Consider the following 15,764-nt stretch of genomic DNA (forward strand, 5'->3'; position numbering starts at 1 on the left):
TAATAGACTGTGGCAGAGGAGGTAGTTCAGTGGGAAGAATATTCATGAGGACCTGAGTCTAAATCCCTAGCATCTGATGTGAAAATGTGAAAAGCCAGGCATAGATGTTGCAACTCCAGTATCGGAGGGCAATCAGATTGACCCTGAGATCTCACTGGCTAGCAGTTCAGGCAAAACTGTGAGCTTCCAGTTGAGGGACAGACTCTGTTTCAAGGGAATGATGGTACTAGCAACAGGGAAGGCAATAGATGCCTTGCTTTGGATTTTGCATGCAAGCTTATCTGCACGCTCATTTACGCAGATGCAAGCATGCACATGGGTGCATGTGTGCACACACATGAAATCACACACACACATTCCAAATAACTAATCTTGGAGTCCAGTTCATGCAAAGAGAACAGAAAAATTGTCAAAATAATTTATACTTTGGTTCAATAATTAGACTTGAAAACTATCCATAGTAGGGATTGATGGCATAGAACCATAACCATTGCACTCAGAAGACTGAGGCAGGGGATATGTCTGGAGTTCTACACTGTCTGGGCTACAAGGTAAGTTCAAAGCTAACATAGGTTACATAGTGAGACCCTGTCGCAAAAATAATCAACCCACTTACCAATCAGCACCCAAACTACCAGAGTTGACCAGTTCTTCCTTTAGAACATGCCCTAATCCCAGGCTACCTGAAGAGTTACATGTACTCACAATGAATTATAACATTATAAATGTGCAAGCAATTTCAATTAATCAGACTTATCACAACGTGTTTCCTTCCAGTAAACATAGAGAAATTCTCCTGTGAGTGTTTTGCCTTTCTTTGCCTAAATTATTGATATTTCACTTTCTTTGTTAGAATTCACCCCCTCAAGGCAGGCATCTTCTTTTCATTTGATCCTCGCCAGACTGGTGCACCTATTAGTCCTCCCTGAACATGAGTTGAAATCAGTTAAGTACAAATTTTGGCTTCCTGTTGTTCACAAAAGAGACAAGAGCAGCAGTAGGCAAGCAGGCAACCACAAAGGCCCTGTCCTCTCCTGCTCTTCTCACCATTGCATTGAAACTCTGGCAGGAAACCACAGCGATTTCCTCTTCACCAATTCAAATCACAGGAATCGCCAGCCAGCGTAAAGCAGATGTGACGCTACACAGATGCTCGCACACAAAGTGTATGTTCATAGTGTTCGGGAGCATTTGTATGGTCGGAAATGTTCCCTGAGGGCAAACAACCCTAATAATAATTTCACCTTAACCATTTATTGTGTGTGGGGGGGGGAGGGACGGGGGGAAATTTATGTGAAAAAAAGCAATGAGAAACTACTAAAATCTAGCTCCCGTCTCAATGTCGCTGATCTTTTTAAAATTCCAAGAAACCAACGTGCTAAGTTTTCACATGTGAAATCACCAAGAGAACAAAAACGAATTACCTTACCACCCCAAATCAGCACCAGTTTCTCCTATGGTGTCTAAAGTGGCTTCAGAGTCTCCATGTCTAGCTGTGAGAATAGAGGCCTTTTGTCCGTGCTCATAATACCTTCCTTCAGAACACACCTAGAGGTTTGTGATATGAGTCTCTTACAGTGCATGTTATCACTGGAGGGACTTCCTACCAAAGATCTCTAAGCGTTCAGGAAGGACAAAGAAAAGATTATGGCCGAGGTCCAGGGCTTTCAAGGGCTTTGTCTTCAGCGTCAACGGCAGATGTTCACCACTCACAGAACACTGCTGATGGCAGCTAGGAGTTCTGCAGCTTCTCTGTGTATCTACCCTGCCTCAAGCAGTACTGCTCAACCTTCCTAAGGCTGTGACCCTTGAATACAGTGCCTCTTGTTGGGGTGACCCCCGACCATAAAATCATTTCCATTGCTACTTTAGCGCTGTAATTTTCTGCCATTATGAGTTGTAAGGTAAACATCTGTGTTTACATTCTGATGGTCTTAAGTGACCCCCGTGAAAGGATTCTTCAACACCCTCCTAAAGGGGTCACAACCCACTGACTGAGAACCGCTGGCCGAGAGCATGAGTGTTCCATGGAGCAACTCCTTAAAAATCTACCTATAAGTGAACAAAAGCAAGCTCACTGGTGAGCAGAAGGGTGTAAGTAAGGGTATATGGTAAGTAAGGGTATATAGTAAGAAGGATGTGTCTTGGAAAAAGTGTCAAGGGCATCTTAACTCCATGAGCACAAAGCATGGCTAAAGAGCAAACCATGATGGACAGGCTGAAAAGGAGCAGCACTTGGAACTGACATCCCCAGCAGGAACTGAGGCCCACACCATGGTCTCCTATGCTACGTGCATATTTCTATTACATTGATCTTCTCTTATATGCTACTTCCCTAAATTAATTTTTACTCGATATTTTTATTAAGTAGACTTTAGCTACTAACCTATTTAGAAAAGATTAGCCTCTTCAGAAGGAATTTCACCCGTGACGTCCCAGGTTTGGCATGCCAGTCAGATGCTTTTAAAAGACATACTCATACTTTCTTAACGGTTAAACTTCGAAGGAAACCCGGACTATCTAAGTTCATTTCACAAGCCACTCTGGGAGTCTCCAGACACAACAGAGCAAAGTCCTTGCCACCACCCCCTGCAACAGAGAGAGTGTTTTGACATGGTAATGGTGCTGAAAGGCTTCCCAAGGAGCAGGATGAGAGCAGCCCTGAGGAGAATTCCCTCAATTTCTTATTTACTAGGAAAATATCAATGACTCTTAAGAATAGTTAATTTTCATCTTTGAAGTTGACAGAGATCAATATATTTCAGTTCCACTGCTGCGTCAGAAACATAGCTCACCGCATGGATGAGGCCCTGGTTCGACAGTGAGTGCCATAAAGAACACGGATAATGAAGACCTTAGCATTTGCGTTGCATCAGAGTTGAAAGGCTATCCTCAGCCTCCGTGCATACGGTTTTCTTATTCAGTTTTTTTTTTTTCACGCAGGACTCTTAGCTACAAGCTAGCATAGGGCATTGCTTAACACTTCTGAGTAATGGACATCTAAGATTAAAAGAGCAATCTCGGAAACACCAGTTCTATAAATAGTTCCTAAGTCCAAAGTCCACAGCAAGTTCAACAAAACACAGGCTTGGCTCTCCCTTGCTGTGCATGTGAGTGTTCACGTGCTTGCGCACATGTGTGTACTGCCTGCGCACGTGACTATAGAGAATGCACTTAGCTTTGCTTTTGAGAAACAAAGAAATGTTGTTTGCTGAACATATGTGTTACCTGGATATTCTGATAAAGCCATGTTTGCTGGTTTTATTGCCTATACAATGATTTACAGACTTAAAAGGCTTGTCCTGGAACTTACCCGTTTATTAAAAACTATGTCTAATGTCTATTTCAGGAGTTTTCACATTTATTTTTAAAGTATCATGAAATGAAATTCATGTTGGGAGGAATCTATCCATTACATCCTGGTTAGTCATTTCTATTGATAATTTTCAAGGGTCAGCACAGCATGGCATATGGAAGCCGGCTTTGCGGCCGGGTGAATCTGAATAGATAGTATTCCTTTCAGTAGAGTTTGCCAAACTTGTTTCCTCATTTTTTAAATGGGAGCTTAATAGGGTAACCTTCTAGCTTTCATGTTCAGCAGAATGATACCAACAAGGAATCTGGAAGGGCATTTTGAGAGTTGTGTGAGTTGCAATCGTTGTCATCAACGATTCGTTGTTCTTTAAAAGTAGATGGATAAATCGTTCTTTAAAAGTAGATGGATAAAATATAACACATCAGCCTTCCCCTAGTGCCTGGAGTCAACAGGGTTGAGTGTCTCCTTCTCCCATCTCCCCCACAGGTCTGGTTGCTCTTTCACAGGGAAGTGGCACCCTGCCGTTAGCTTCCTCTTTTGCTTTTTGGGTGATAAGGCAAGGACACTTCCCCCCTCAGTTTGCTTTAGAAATGGTAACAATCACCCTTGAAAATTCCAGAGGTGAGCATTATTACTTCAGTTACCAGGTTTGTGTTCTGGAGAGGAGATCCACAGGAGAGTTGCGGCTCGGGGCAGGGGCAGGGCAATGCAAGAGGATCTGAAGCATTTTAAAGAGCAGCTAAGGGAACAGTTGGACATTTCCAGCACTCTGGAATGGGAGCCCCAATAATGAGGCTCTAGGGTAGAGACTGTCCCCAGGTCTAAGCAATTATCCAAACCAATAGTCACTAACCACTCAACGCTTACTGGAGGATCACCAGCAATTCCAGCAATGGTTTATCAGTATAATGAATCTTTTATAACATCTGTTATATTATCTTGATAATAAAATGATTTCTGTAATAATGTCACTTTGCTTATTTTATTCGTAACTCTTTTCTTGAAGTTTCACCAAGGCTGTGACTCAGAAGAGACTTCCTGTGCGAAGGCCACCAGTAGAAACGGCAAGGTTTTTTTTCAGTCTGCCTCTTTGTTCTCACTGTGCCCTGGTGTCTGGATTTTACCAGTTAGAGAATAACTTTAACACAGAGTTGAAGACATGTCTGAGGTTTATTTCTTGAAACATTAAGACTAGACAGAGAATTACTTCTAGTTTTCAGAGTGACCTACCAGGGAAGAAAGAAATATGGGTGAAGCAAGCATATTGTAAAACTAGGAAGATACACAGAAGCTAAGCTTAATTGGTGGTGCCTACAGAAGGAAGAGATACAGGGAACAGAGGCGGGGATGTTGTCAGATTACTAGGGGAATTCCTGAGATCCTGGCTGGGAAAATGGCCCACTGTTACTTTGGTGAATCACAGTTATTGGTAGCAGTATTCCAGGAGGCTGGGGATTAGTTAAATCCTTAGGCTATTTCCTTCAACTCTAGGTCCCCTAGCACATAGTCCAGGCTCAGTAAGCTTAGACTAATGACTAATGAATTGCACTTCCTCCAAGCAGGGCCTTCCCCAGTCACATTTTTAAAAGCCAGCTCCAGAATCAATCCATCAATGCTTTTCTTTAATCTCTAAAGGCTAAGGAGCTGACATATCCCTAGTCCATCCTGGCTTACATTATTACCTCCGGGAACCCTCCTCTTAGAAATCACAAAACCCACAGGGGTAGTCGCTTATTCAGTCATCACTACAGTTTCAAACATCAAAATAACCAGTAGGAGATCTAGAGATCATTTTCTTACAGAAATATTAAACTTATGTTACCTTTACTAAGAAAAAAAAACTATTTCTGAAGTATTTTATATTCACGAGCCTACATGCCATCAATGCGTCTCAGAGTGCATGGCACCAACAGTTATACACTTCCTCTGGCGTAAGGAAATGCTGCTGCTTCTGCAGAGAGCCCGAAGTGGATGTAGTACTGCGTCCCCTATTCCCTTCAAATGCTGCTATTCTCAGCACTGTCTTCCTGGCATGAAGCTACTGCAGCACTGACACTTTTAGGATTAATAATTAGATGAGGGGATGCTTTTAGAAAGAAGGTAGGAGGTCTGATGAGGGGGTGCCTTATGAAGTGCTCACAGGAAAGGAAAAAAAGGCTGAGAGACTTCGGAGCTATTGAGGCAGCTTTTGCTTCCAAAAGGTTGGTCTGAGATTCTCATCCTGTTGTCTCATGGGGGTGCATTTTAGTCAGCAGAGCGCCTAAGGAGAATGAAGTCCTGGTTTTGATTCCCATCACCACAGAAACTCTGGTCAGGGCAGAATATACAACCCAACACTCTGGATGTAGAGGCAGGAGGCTTAGAAGTTCAAAGTCATCTCCAGCTGTACAGCCAGTTAGAGATCAGTGTGGGATACAGGAAACCTTGTGTTAAAAACAAAAACCAAAAAGCAAACAAAATAAGCAAAGGGGTATCTGTCCTTATTTGCAACACAAATTCATTAATCCTGACAAAGTCACCTCAGCTTTATCCCTCTATCCATGTTAAGGGCACACTTCTGAGGTCCAGTGGCAAGCATATTAGGAATTAGTTTCAGAGACGGGTCATATGCAGAGGCAGCAATCATCTTAGAGAGTTCATTTCAGCTCACAAGACCCAGCCAGGAACAGGGATATGCATCCAAGCTACTCTTGGAAGATTAGTTCAAATACCCCTACTCTAAAGACTGGGATTTGCTCTGAGCTTTCAGAAGGCTAGGCAAATATGGCATATAAACAACATATGATGTTGTATGTAAGCATGCAATGCATTTAAAATTATGTAAAGCAATTCAAATGTCTCTTTCAGAGGAAGAAAAAATAAATTATTGTAAAAACTGATGATTTCAATTTCAAGACACTTAAAATCAAGTAAGCGACAAATTAAAAAAACAAACAAAACTCCTCTACTCCTACTAGTAGACTAGGTCAATTCAACTTGCATTTATTAAGCCTTTATACAATCTACATATTTTGAAGATGGGAATCACCCATTTAATGGAGTTAACTGAGACATGGAGGTTTAGAGTCCTGTGGCACTTTAGGAGCACCTCGTGCAGAGTTCCAAGACTCATACCTGTGAGTCCGAAGTGCATTTCAGAATAAAGTGGAAGGAGTGAGTACAAGTGACTTACAGGAAACGTCAAGGTCAGAGGGGCAGCAGGGGGAAGTGGAGATTGTAATAAAGTTACCGCAGGTAACACAGGCAGCTGTTTTGTGCCTAACCCGAGAACGTGGGCCCGTATTTCATGTTTTTATAATAGATTTCATCTTTGAACGTTGACTTAGTGAAAATCAAATACCTGCAGGCTGAGATGCTTTTGCTGGCATGCTGACTGGTGGGTTTTAGTTTCTAAGCTGGTACCTATTCAGGTTCGCAAAGCTGAGGCCCATGCAGTGAAGATCCCTGAAATATCATCATCTGTTCTAAGAAGCAACTTAAAGACAAGAAATCATGCCGAGGTGGTGGGGATTGCCAAGCCGGTTCACACATACTCAGAGCTCAGCCTCTACCCCCTAACTGACAAATTTCTGTTCTTTGACTGTTTTTAGAGGATGTTCAATATGAAAACAAAACCAACCTTCACTTAAAACTCTATTTCACTATTATTTCATTTGGCTTTCCTTTTTAAGGAGAAATAATTTATAGAAGAGTTTTTTAAAGGGCATTCTTAAATACTGATATACTAAGCACCTGTGAAAACGTTCATGCTATATAGTCAACAATTTCATACACAGTGCTCAAGAATCAAAGAGGGTTTGCGGAAATAGCAAAGTTTCAACCCATGATTGAGTGCACTGAGAAACTGACTTAGAGGAAATGAGCATTTATTTCTAAATGTCATACGGCAAAGACAAAGACCAGATTTGAACAAAGTGGAACTCACAATGAACAGTGCTTATAAATTCTTGAACAATTTACAAAAGCTTATCATGGGAAAGCACACTCTTATCACAGGCTAACACAGAATGGGGACAAAAAGACGTCTCTAATTCAGTATCTCTTTCCTACAGAGGCACAATTCAGAATGAAAATCTGGAAGCAATGCCAAATTCTGCAGCATGGAGAATTTGTATAGAGTACTCACTAAGGGGAGTGCATGGGCAGAGCCGATTACACTTCAGAAATCAGTGGTCCACAAGTGCTGAAACGAGGATGCTCTGGTTACTCAGGAAACAGAGTTAGCACCAGTACTCTGCTCTCTTAAGGGTTACGTGTAAGCAAATTTGCATCCGTTATAAAGAACTTCCCATTACATGACACGCTTACTTAACATTTAGGCTGTTTATAATCAATAGCCCTGAAAAATAATCAGGAATCTGTCAGTATCTTATTCTTCACAAACTAGATCTCCCACTTCAGTGGTTTGTTTAGAGTAGGCTTAAAATATCTTGTCTGAGGCTTTCTTATTCTTCAGAAAATTGCTAGATGTAACTGTGAGTTTTGAAGGAGGTTTGGATCTGTGATAGTTGCCTCTCATTTAGCAACACTACGGAGGTCCCAGAGAGGCCTGGGACTTGCTTGGTCTTCTGATTTTGTTTTTGTTTTGTTTTTATGGATTTCTTGGCTCTGAAAGCTTCACAGCTGTGAATCCTGACTACAGCTAACTTCCCAGCAGCAGCAAGAGTGGTACACATCGTCTTTAGGATTCGGAAATTAAACATTCCCAATGGAATGTGCTATGCTCTACACCATCTAGCTGATCTCCATAGCTTTACTAATACCTGGAATAATAGGGTCAGAGAGGGTCTGAAGTTTTCATGGCTCTACCCTTAGTGAGCACACTATGCAAATTCTCTATGCTGCATAATTGGTCATGGCTTCCAAATTTTCATTCTGAATTGTGAAATTATGACTCTGTAGGAGAGAGATACTGCATAAAACAGAGTTTTTTTTGGTCCACCTTTCATCTTAGCTTGTGATTTAGAAAGGCGCATTTCACTCACCCTCAATTTGGAAGGAAAGACTCCATGTTAGGCTCTTCTGCCTCCAAGGAGGGGACTCTGACAGCACACACCATCACTACCACTGTCATACCCCCCACCACACTGGATCCTGCGCCTGGACTGTAACCTAACATGACTGAAGAAATGCTACAGACTCACAGGGACTCTGTTATTAGTATATAATGGTTCAAAATATACCTACCAGAATCTTTTGGGTGCCTTAAAAAATTATAGGTTTCTAAACACCTCTGGATTTGAGATTAGAAACCAAGACATCATTTCATTTAGCTGTCTGATCATGGGTCAGTTATTACTATCTGCCCTTTATGATCTGGTCCTAAGTTATGACTGGCTTCAAAATAAGACCATTTAATTACAAGCTTGAAGACTGGAGTGCTGTTAGTATGTTGCTAACTCCAACACATGCCCAGGTAAAAATCAGTGAGTGATTTTCTCATTGGCATCCAAGACACTGAGTCATTTAAGCTATAAGATTACATAGACATTTCCCCCATTTAATTCAAGAATGTATTTCCAATTCAAATGCAGCTTCCAATTTTATCATCCCAAACCTAAATGGAATGCTAAACTGTCAGATTATCACTAATCTAAACATTCAGCTATAAGAAAAGAACAATGGAGTAGGGAAACACTACAATCCTCATATCTTGACCCCAAATCAAGGAACTCATGCTGGTGAATCTGTATGGCCTAGTGCTGTTGTTCTGAGTAAAGACATAGCTTCATTCAGAGGGGGTCAATATCGGATTTATTCCAAAGTGGAGACAGCAAGAAATGGGAGAAAGGGCACCAAAACTTTCTCCTGTGACTTTTTCTCTTGACAATAACCATTGGGCACCCACAGCAGAGCATGCAGGTGCAAACTGCCTTTTTAAAATTTTTAATTTTATCACTTTTTCTTCCTTCCTTCCTTCCTTCCTTCCTTCCTTCCTTCCTTCCTTCCTTCTTTCCGTCTCTCCCTCCTTCCTTTCCTCCATCTCTCCCTTCCTTTCTTGAGTATATGTCTGGCATAGTGGATACACCCCCTGGAGGTTCCCTCCTTCCAGTAAGTGGGAATAGAATAGGTCATCAGGCTTGGCGGCAAGGGTTTTTATCCACTGAGCCATCTTGCCAACCCAAGGCGTTTATGTTTCAGACAAACATATTTAAACATCAAACTAAGATGACAGTCACAACACAAAACAACAAAAGGAAAATATATATGGCCATTGGCGTGCTTCCCTTTGGGGTGTGACTACTTAGTGATGGTGCCCAGCCTGGGATTCTGTTCATGATGCATGCTTGCTATTTGAACGTGACAATCACCTGACCACCTCTCTGCCCCCTCTGTTCCAGTGCTTGTAGCTGTGTTCTGAGAAAGGAGTCATGCTACGCGTTGGTACATCTTGTCAATAGTCAGAAGTTCAATTATCATATTCAACTGAATCTAGGTCCAGCTAGCAAATGACTGCAACAGGAAAAAAAAATGACAGGAAAGGACAGGTTCATGCTGTAATGACCTTTCTATCTAATTTTCCCAAAATTGGAAGTATTAAGAAAAGAAACTTTAGCTATAAAGTGACCAACAGCATTAAATGCTATATACTCAGCAATAGAGAATGAGATAGCAGTTATAGGGAAGTGGGGAGGAATGGAAAGGTATGGGACAAATGACATACAGCAGGAGACCCGCAGGAAGAACAGTTAAAGTTCTTGGCTACAACATGAAGGCAGTCACCAATGACAGTGTGCCGTCATTCAGAGTCTGCTGTATCAGTGACTGTTGTTGCTGCCAGGTAGAGTGGGATGGGGACATAGAGTAGGCAGTGAGGAATTTGCAACCGGGAGAATGATTCATATGTTGATGGTTTCTCTATAGTAAACGTCTATTTTCTACATGTCTACGTACCACCCTTATCTCACTACCCACTTGAATCCAACCATCGTTCGCAAACTAACTAAAGCTCCAACCCCTCGCTGAAGCTTTTCAGATGGATTCCGCACTAAGGACCGTGTCCTCTGAATTTCTGTTGACACATCTGGTCAGTTCCCAGGTGTTATCTCCTCAGTGATGCAGCTCTGCTGCTCAGGTCAGTGCATAAAAGCCTGCGTGGTGATCTTAGTTCAACTTCTGCATCTTGTAAACCTGAAGCAGTAAGTAGCAGCCAGATGAGTCAGGACACGGGAAGCAGGAGCACACACTTACATCATGGTTCATTATGTACTTACAAAAACCAACCATTTAAAACTCCTCTGGGCTACATCTACCTTTAAATGCTATCCCTGGTATATTCAACAATAAAAATGTTGATCGTATTCCCTAAACTGATTCCATGGTCATGTTGTCCTTGAGGTTTGATATGCCCAGGTCTAGGAGGTCACTTACTAATCACTATATGGTTGATATAATTATAGCTCTCGTTTAAAAATTAACACAAACCTCTATGTGTCTTTTGGGATTTCTTTGATCCATTTTCCAGAGATAATTATTATTTGCTGATTGCATTTGTCTTATGGAGTCATTTTAGGTATTTAAATGCTTTCTGTAGTCACTAGTATTCATCCTTTACTCCTGAGTTCTGTTATCATAAAAATAAGATTTCCAAGCTGGGTGTGGTAGTACATGCCTTCTTTCATTGAACTTGAGAGGTTGAGGCAGGGGGATTGTGAGTTTAAGGGCAGTCTGTGATACAGAGCAAGACCACGTCTCAAAACAAATGAGTAAAGAAGTAAATAAATGCAAATTAAAAGCAAAACCAGGAAAGATTTCCCACATTTCTAAAATTCATTTTTATAAACTCAATCTCTCCTTTATCATGGACCTTTACAACATACCATGCGGTGATGGACACTGGGGATGAAGCGGCTGAGGCACAGAAAGTCACGGCTTACTCAAAGGCCCTTCTCTCTTCTAAGCAGACAAATGTGAATTAAACTAATTATGAATTGCCGATCTTGGGAGCATATAGAAGTGGATAAGCACAATCTAGAACAGCCCTGCTATGAATGGATTCCTTGTCTCCAAACAGAAGTGTTTCCTGAAGGCTGAGGTAGAAGCCATTCAGGACTGGGCTTGGTAATAGATGGCTGCTTCCTTCTTTCTCCCCATCTTCTACCTTTAGGGACTCCCATCCCAGGATTGCCTTCCGAGGCATCTGCTTACTTAAGGCCCTTCCCTCTCCCCTTAATCAGAGTGGCAGCTCTCATTAGTCTGGTTCCTAGGAAACTTGCCTTGTGCGCCTCACCTCCTTAACCTAACCATGGAAGCTCCTTCCCACAGTCCCCTTAGGCACATCATCTGTCTCTTCATTAAGTGCTCTAAGCTCAGACTGTGTCTTATTGATTCTTGTCTTTCACATTCAAGGACCATGCCTTGTTCAAGAAAATACAAGTGGAGTACATGAATGAGCAAGTGACTGGCTGGCTGAATGAAGGCGTGAGTGTAGAACGGGCGGAAGCAGCCACCATGGAAAGCCCCAGTGCAAGCTGTGTGGGAAATTGTGTCTTCCCTGTCTGGAGCCAGTATTCTGTCATTTTGGGATTCTATGACTGATATTTAACGACTTCCCGGTAAGTGGCAGATTTTGTGACAGAACTCCAACAGAGAAGGATTTCTGTATCTAAATGCATCTTTTAAAGTATATCTTAGGCATAATCAAGAACTAATAATGGTTCTGGGAAAGTCTTCCAGGCAATTAAAACACTCAAATTTTAGTACATACTGCCAGAAGTACACTTCTTCACTAACTGAGGTTAACTGATTTTGCTGGTCCTCCATCCCTCCCCCTGTGAGTATGCCATAACATACCACGTTCCCAACAGTATTTGGTGATTAGGTGACTTCTCACCACACTGAAACAGCAGGCTAATTGTGTCTCCTTGAGTTCTTGGTGTTCTAGAGACAGAACATCTAGACTGGTGATAGCAATGGTGGTTACTACATTGTTTTCCTGTTTACGATCAATGCAGTCTCTCCACTAAACACACACACATACACACACGCGCACGTGCACACACACACACCACACACACCACAAACTTGGAAAAAACTGAACAAATTCTTCCTTACTCTTCATCAGTGAAGATTCTCTATGTAAACTCTGGCCATCTGAGGCTAGCAATGGAGATTTTCTTCTTTGTACTCTGACTCATGTACCTTTCTTCCCACAACTGTTACTCAGGACAGGCCAATGGTGAACACAATGGAAAGCAAGGAATCGTTTATAGCTGGAAAATAGGCTCTTTCGGGAGAAGTCTGCTCAACGCATTATCAAGGTAAAATATGCAGAAGCACCAACAAGAGCAAACAAAAGCCCACGCAAGAGCTGTGTAAATATTTCATGAAGCTAAGCCTTAATCACTCTCTCTCCAAATCTTTCTGGTGTTGTAAACACTTCAGTTTCTTCCCGTTGTGTCATGACCCAGATTTCACGAAAAAAAAAAAAGAAATGAAAGCATGGACCTATGGATCTTGAACAAATGTGCTGTGAAAACGGAGGGAATTAGACACCTTCAGACAAGGTGGCTGCCAGCCTATAGCACCCACTTCAGTCTTTTGCCTTTCCCTGACCTTCTCAGCTGCTCTCACATCACCCTAACCTTGAACTGTCCATATACAGCCTGAAACTTCTCTTTACACCCCCTCAAAAGCCCCTGAAGCCTGATCTGCCTTCCTTCCACCCCAATTGACTTTCCAGTGCCAAGTCTCCCCTCTCTCTCCTCTCCTTTTGTCCAGTGTTTAAAAGCTTGCATACGCCTGTCTTTTCCATCTGTCTGTGAAGCAAGAAGATTGGCTGTGTACTGGATGAACATCTCAGACCTTTGCTATAATCTACCCGGAGAAGGGTTTATCACCCTCTAGTCGCTGCCTTGATTTACTGTGGTTCCAAAGTTCACCTCTAGACGCTGATCATGCTCGACAATGATTTCCCTTTTTCAGCCTCAGTCCAACCTTGCTCTTCTCTTCCTTCCTACCTCAAGAATAAATACATATGCAAATTTTTAATAAATACATACACATGTATGCACGTAAACGGGGGAATAGTGCATATGACTTGGTTTTTGACCTTACAGGAAATAATCCTAGGGAAATAATAAAAATGCCAAACACATGCACACACACACACACACACACACACACGCACGCACACACAGACAAACACGCCCCTCTTCGCATATTCGCTGTGTGCATATCCTACTGACGAGGATTTCCAGGTCGGAAGCATCAAGCGGCTTTCCTCTTTCACTTGAGTCAGAGCTTAGGGAGCAATAACCTTGCAGAGAAATACATCACCTGCGGGGAATATGGCCCTTCTTGGGAAGCAAGATGGGCTGGGGACATGAGCAACAGGCAAAAAAATCCACCACCAAAATGTGGGACCGAATTCCTCCTACACCAGCACAGGGCACATTGCCAGCTCCTGTCCCAAGGCTGGCCACTGGGCCAGGTGGCCGCGGGGGCGGCTCCTTTCTGGCGGCGGCGGGTTGCTTACCTGCTCCTGCGGGCTGTTCCTGGCTGAGCCGTTGCCTGCGCGGTGCTAGGCTTCCAGTCGCACGTGTATTTCCAGTCCTGGCTCGGCCACACCGATGCTGGGGGGCATGCAGCGGTCTTCTGCAGCCAGGAGCCAGCTCTGCGCGATCAGGAACTGAGACTACTATGCCAAGAGCTGAGGCGGCGCTGGAGCGGGGCGGAGACCAGCAGCCCCGCCGCTCGGCGCCAAGCCAGCGTGGAGGTGGAGTTCACGTGCTGGCAGAAAGATCCGTGCCCGCCCTGCGCGCCCCCGTGGCCAGGCCCCAGCCGCTGAGTCCTGGCTGCAACTCCGCAGACTCCTTGCAAGGCGAACTCTGCCCTAGCCCACCGGCTGGGCCACAGCGCTGGGAGCCTAGCGCCCCGAGGGAGCTCAGAGGACTAGAAGGCTGAGCTTCTGTGGTAGGGGGGACAAGTGACAGATGGAAAGTTAAGGAGATTAGGAAAGAGTGCTGGGGACCCAGAGCCACTCCGTAGGAAGTCTGACTCTTACTCCGTCCAGCAGTTCACCATGCCCTCTGTCCGGGTATAGAGGAGTAGGTGGCGCCTTATAAAGTCATGGACTGTGATTTGAAAGCAAGTGGACCATAGGAGTTTGGTATATGTTGTAAAGTGGACAGCATCAAAAGTACTTGGAGTTGTGATCGCAATTGTCCGTCTCCCTCATACCTCCCTCCAAGAGTCTGGATGGCTTTAGACAGCCCCTTTGTTCTCTGTGGCAACACCAAATGGGTAGTGTGCAGTCTAACGGCTGCTGTTAGATGATGCGAAATAACACCGCAAGAACTATTATAACTGAGTATTGGTTTGCAAAATAAGCAGCTGTAATTCTCACAACTGCTTATTAAGGGGGCGTTGCTCCGTTTAGCACTTCATGTTTTCTAACTGCTTGAGACTGGAATAGTGAGCAGCCTGGTTGAGGTGCCAACCCCTCCAAGGAATGGCCTCCCAGCTAGTACTCAGGGCTTTTTCCCTGGGATCCGGTTGAAATGGCGACTATAACCGGGCTCAGGGATCTGAGTTTTAAACAGAATTCCAGGTCAGGCCAAAAAGTCTCAGTCACTGGGCCAGGAGTTTAAATATGATTCTTTAATGTTAGTAGTAAATACTTCCCGAAGGTGGGTTAAGGGCTTTCAGAAGTTGTATCATAGCTCCCGAGCACAGAACTGGACAGCTGTCCTCCAGTCTCCCTTTGGTTGAAGGAGGAAAAGAGTACAAGGTTGCAGCGGCCCCAGGTCACTTCTGAAATAGCTGTCTGACAAGAGTGCTGGAGTGTGCTTTGGTCTTAGCCAGGTTGTTAGCCTTTTAAGCAAAGACTGAAAGTAAGGGCTCATAGTGATGTGGAAACAGAGCAAGATAACTTTATTCAGAGGAAGGGGCAGTGTAGTGTGGTACAGGGCTACACTGTCAAGACAGACAGTACAGCAGACCACACAAGTGAGAGTTCTTTCTCAAAGCCACAGAAGAAAGGTGTGGTCTAAAGGGCATAATTTGGGTGGTTCTCTATGTCGGTTGATAAATAGGTTGTATATTCGCTTGTTCTAAACATACTTCTTCCATATTCCCATAATTATCTCAATCATATACACACCCAGTTAATGATAGGCAAAAATCTCTTCTGCAATATAAAGGAAGACACCTTCACAAGTTCCTACGGTCAGGGCATACATAGGGTCTTCATTCTGTTTTCCCATTGCACAGAGTAAGTTTCACAGCTTCTGTTAAGTTTTACATACACCGTTCTTGTCAGATGTTTTAAACTGTTGGGAAGTTTCTTCTACTTAAGCTCTCATGTGAAAATCATTCAAGAAATGGCATCAATAAATAAGTACTGGCAAGAAATACTTTCAATGCCATGCAGAGGCCATATAGAGTTATGATCAGGATGGTACGCAACAGATCTAGACTCTTTCAGATAAGCTGGACATTGAGGTGA

The 15,764-nt window shown here is 43.2% G+C and overlaps 1 protein-coding gene across 2 annotated transcripts in view; it reads right to left on the minus strand.

Annotated features, from left to right (window-relative positions):
• The window catches only part of Gprin3 (GPRIN family member 3), a 67,415-nt gene extending 53,414 nt beyond the window's left edge, over nt 1-14,001 (minus strand). Inside the window, exon 1 of one of the 2 annotated variants that reach the window (XM_048439629.3) lies at nt 13,794-14,001. The gene's annotated coding sequence lies outside the window, so the exon portion shown is untranslated. Of the gene's footprint in view, nt 1-7,442; nt 7,552-13,793 lie in introns of those variants that run through there. The other variant, XM_048439630.3, reaches the window with a different exon arrangement.
• Nucleotides 14,002-15,764: the final 1,763 nt, after the last annotated feature.

The sequence above is a fragment of the Myodes glareolus genome, chromosome 6 (genome assembly GCF_982192425.1).
Source record: "Myodes glareolus chromosome 6, mMyoGla1.1, whole genome shotgun sequence".
NCBI classification, from domain to species: Eukaryota; Metazoa; Chordata; class Mammalia; order Rodentia; family Cricetidae; genus Myodes; species Myodes glareolus.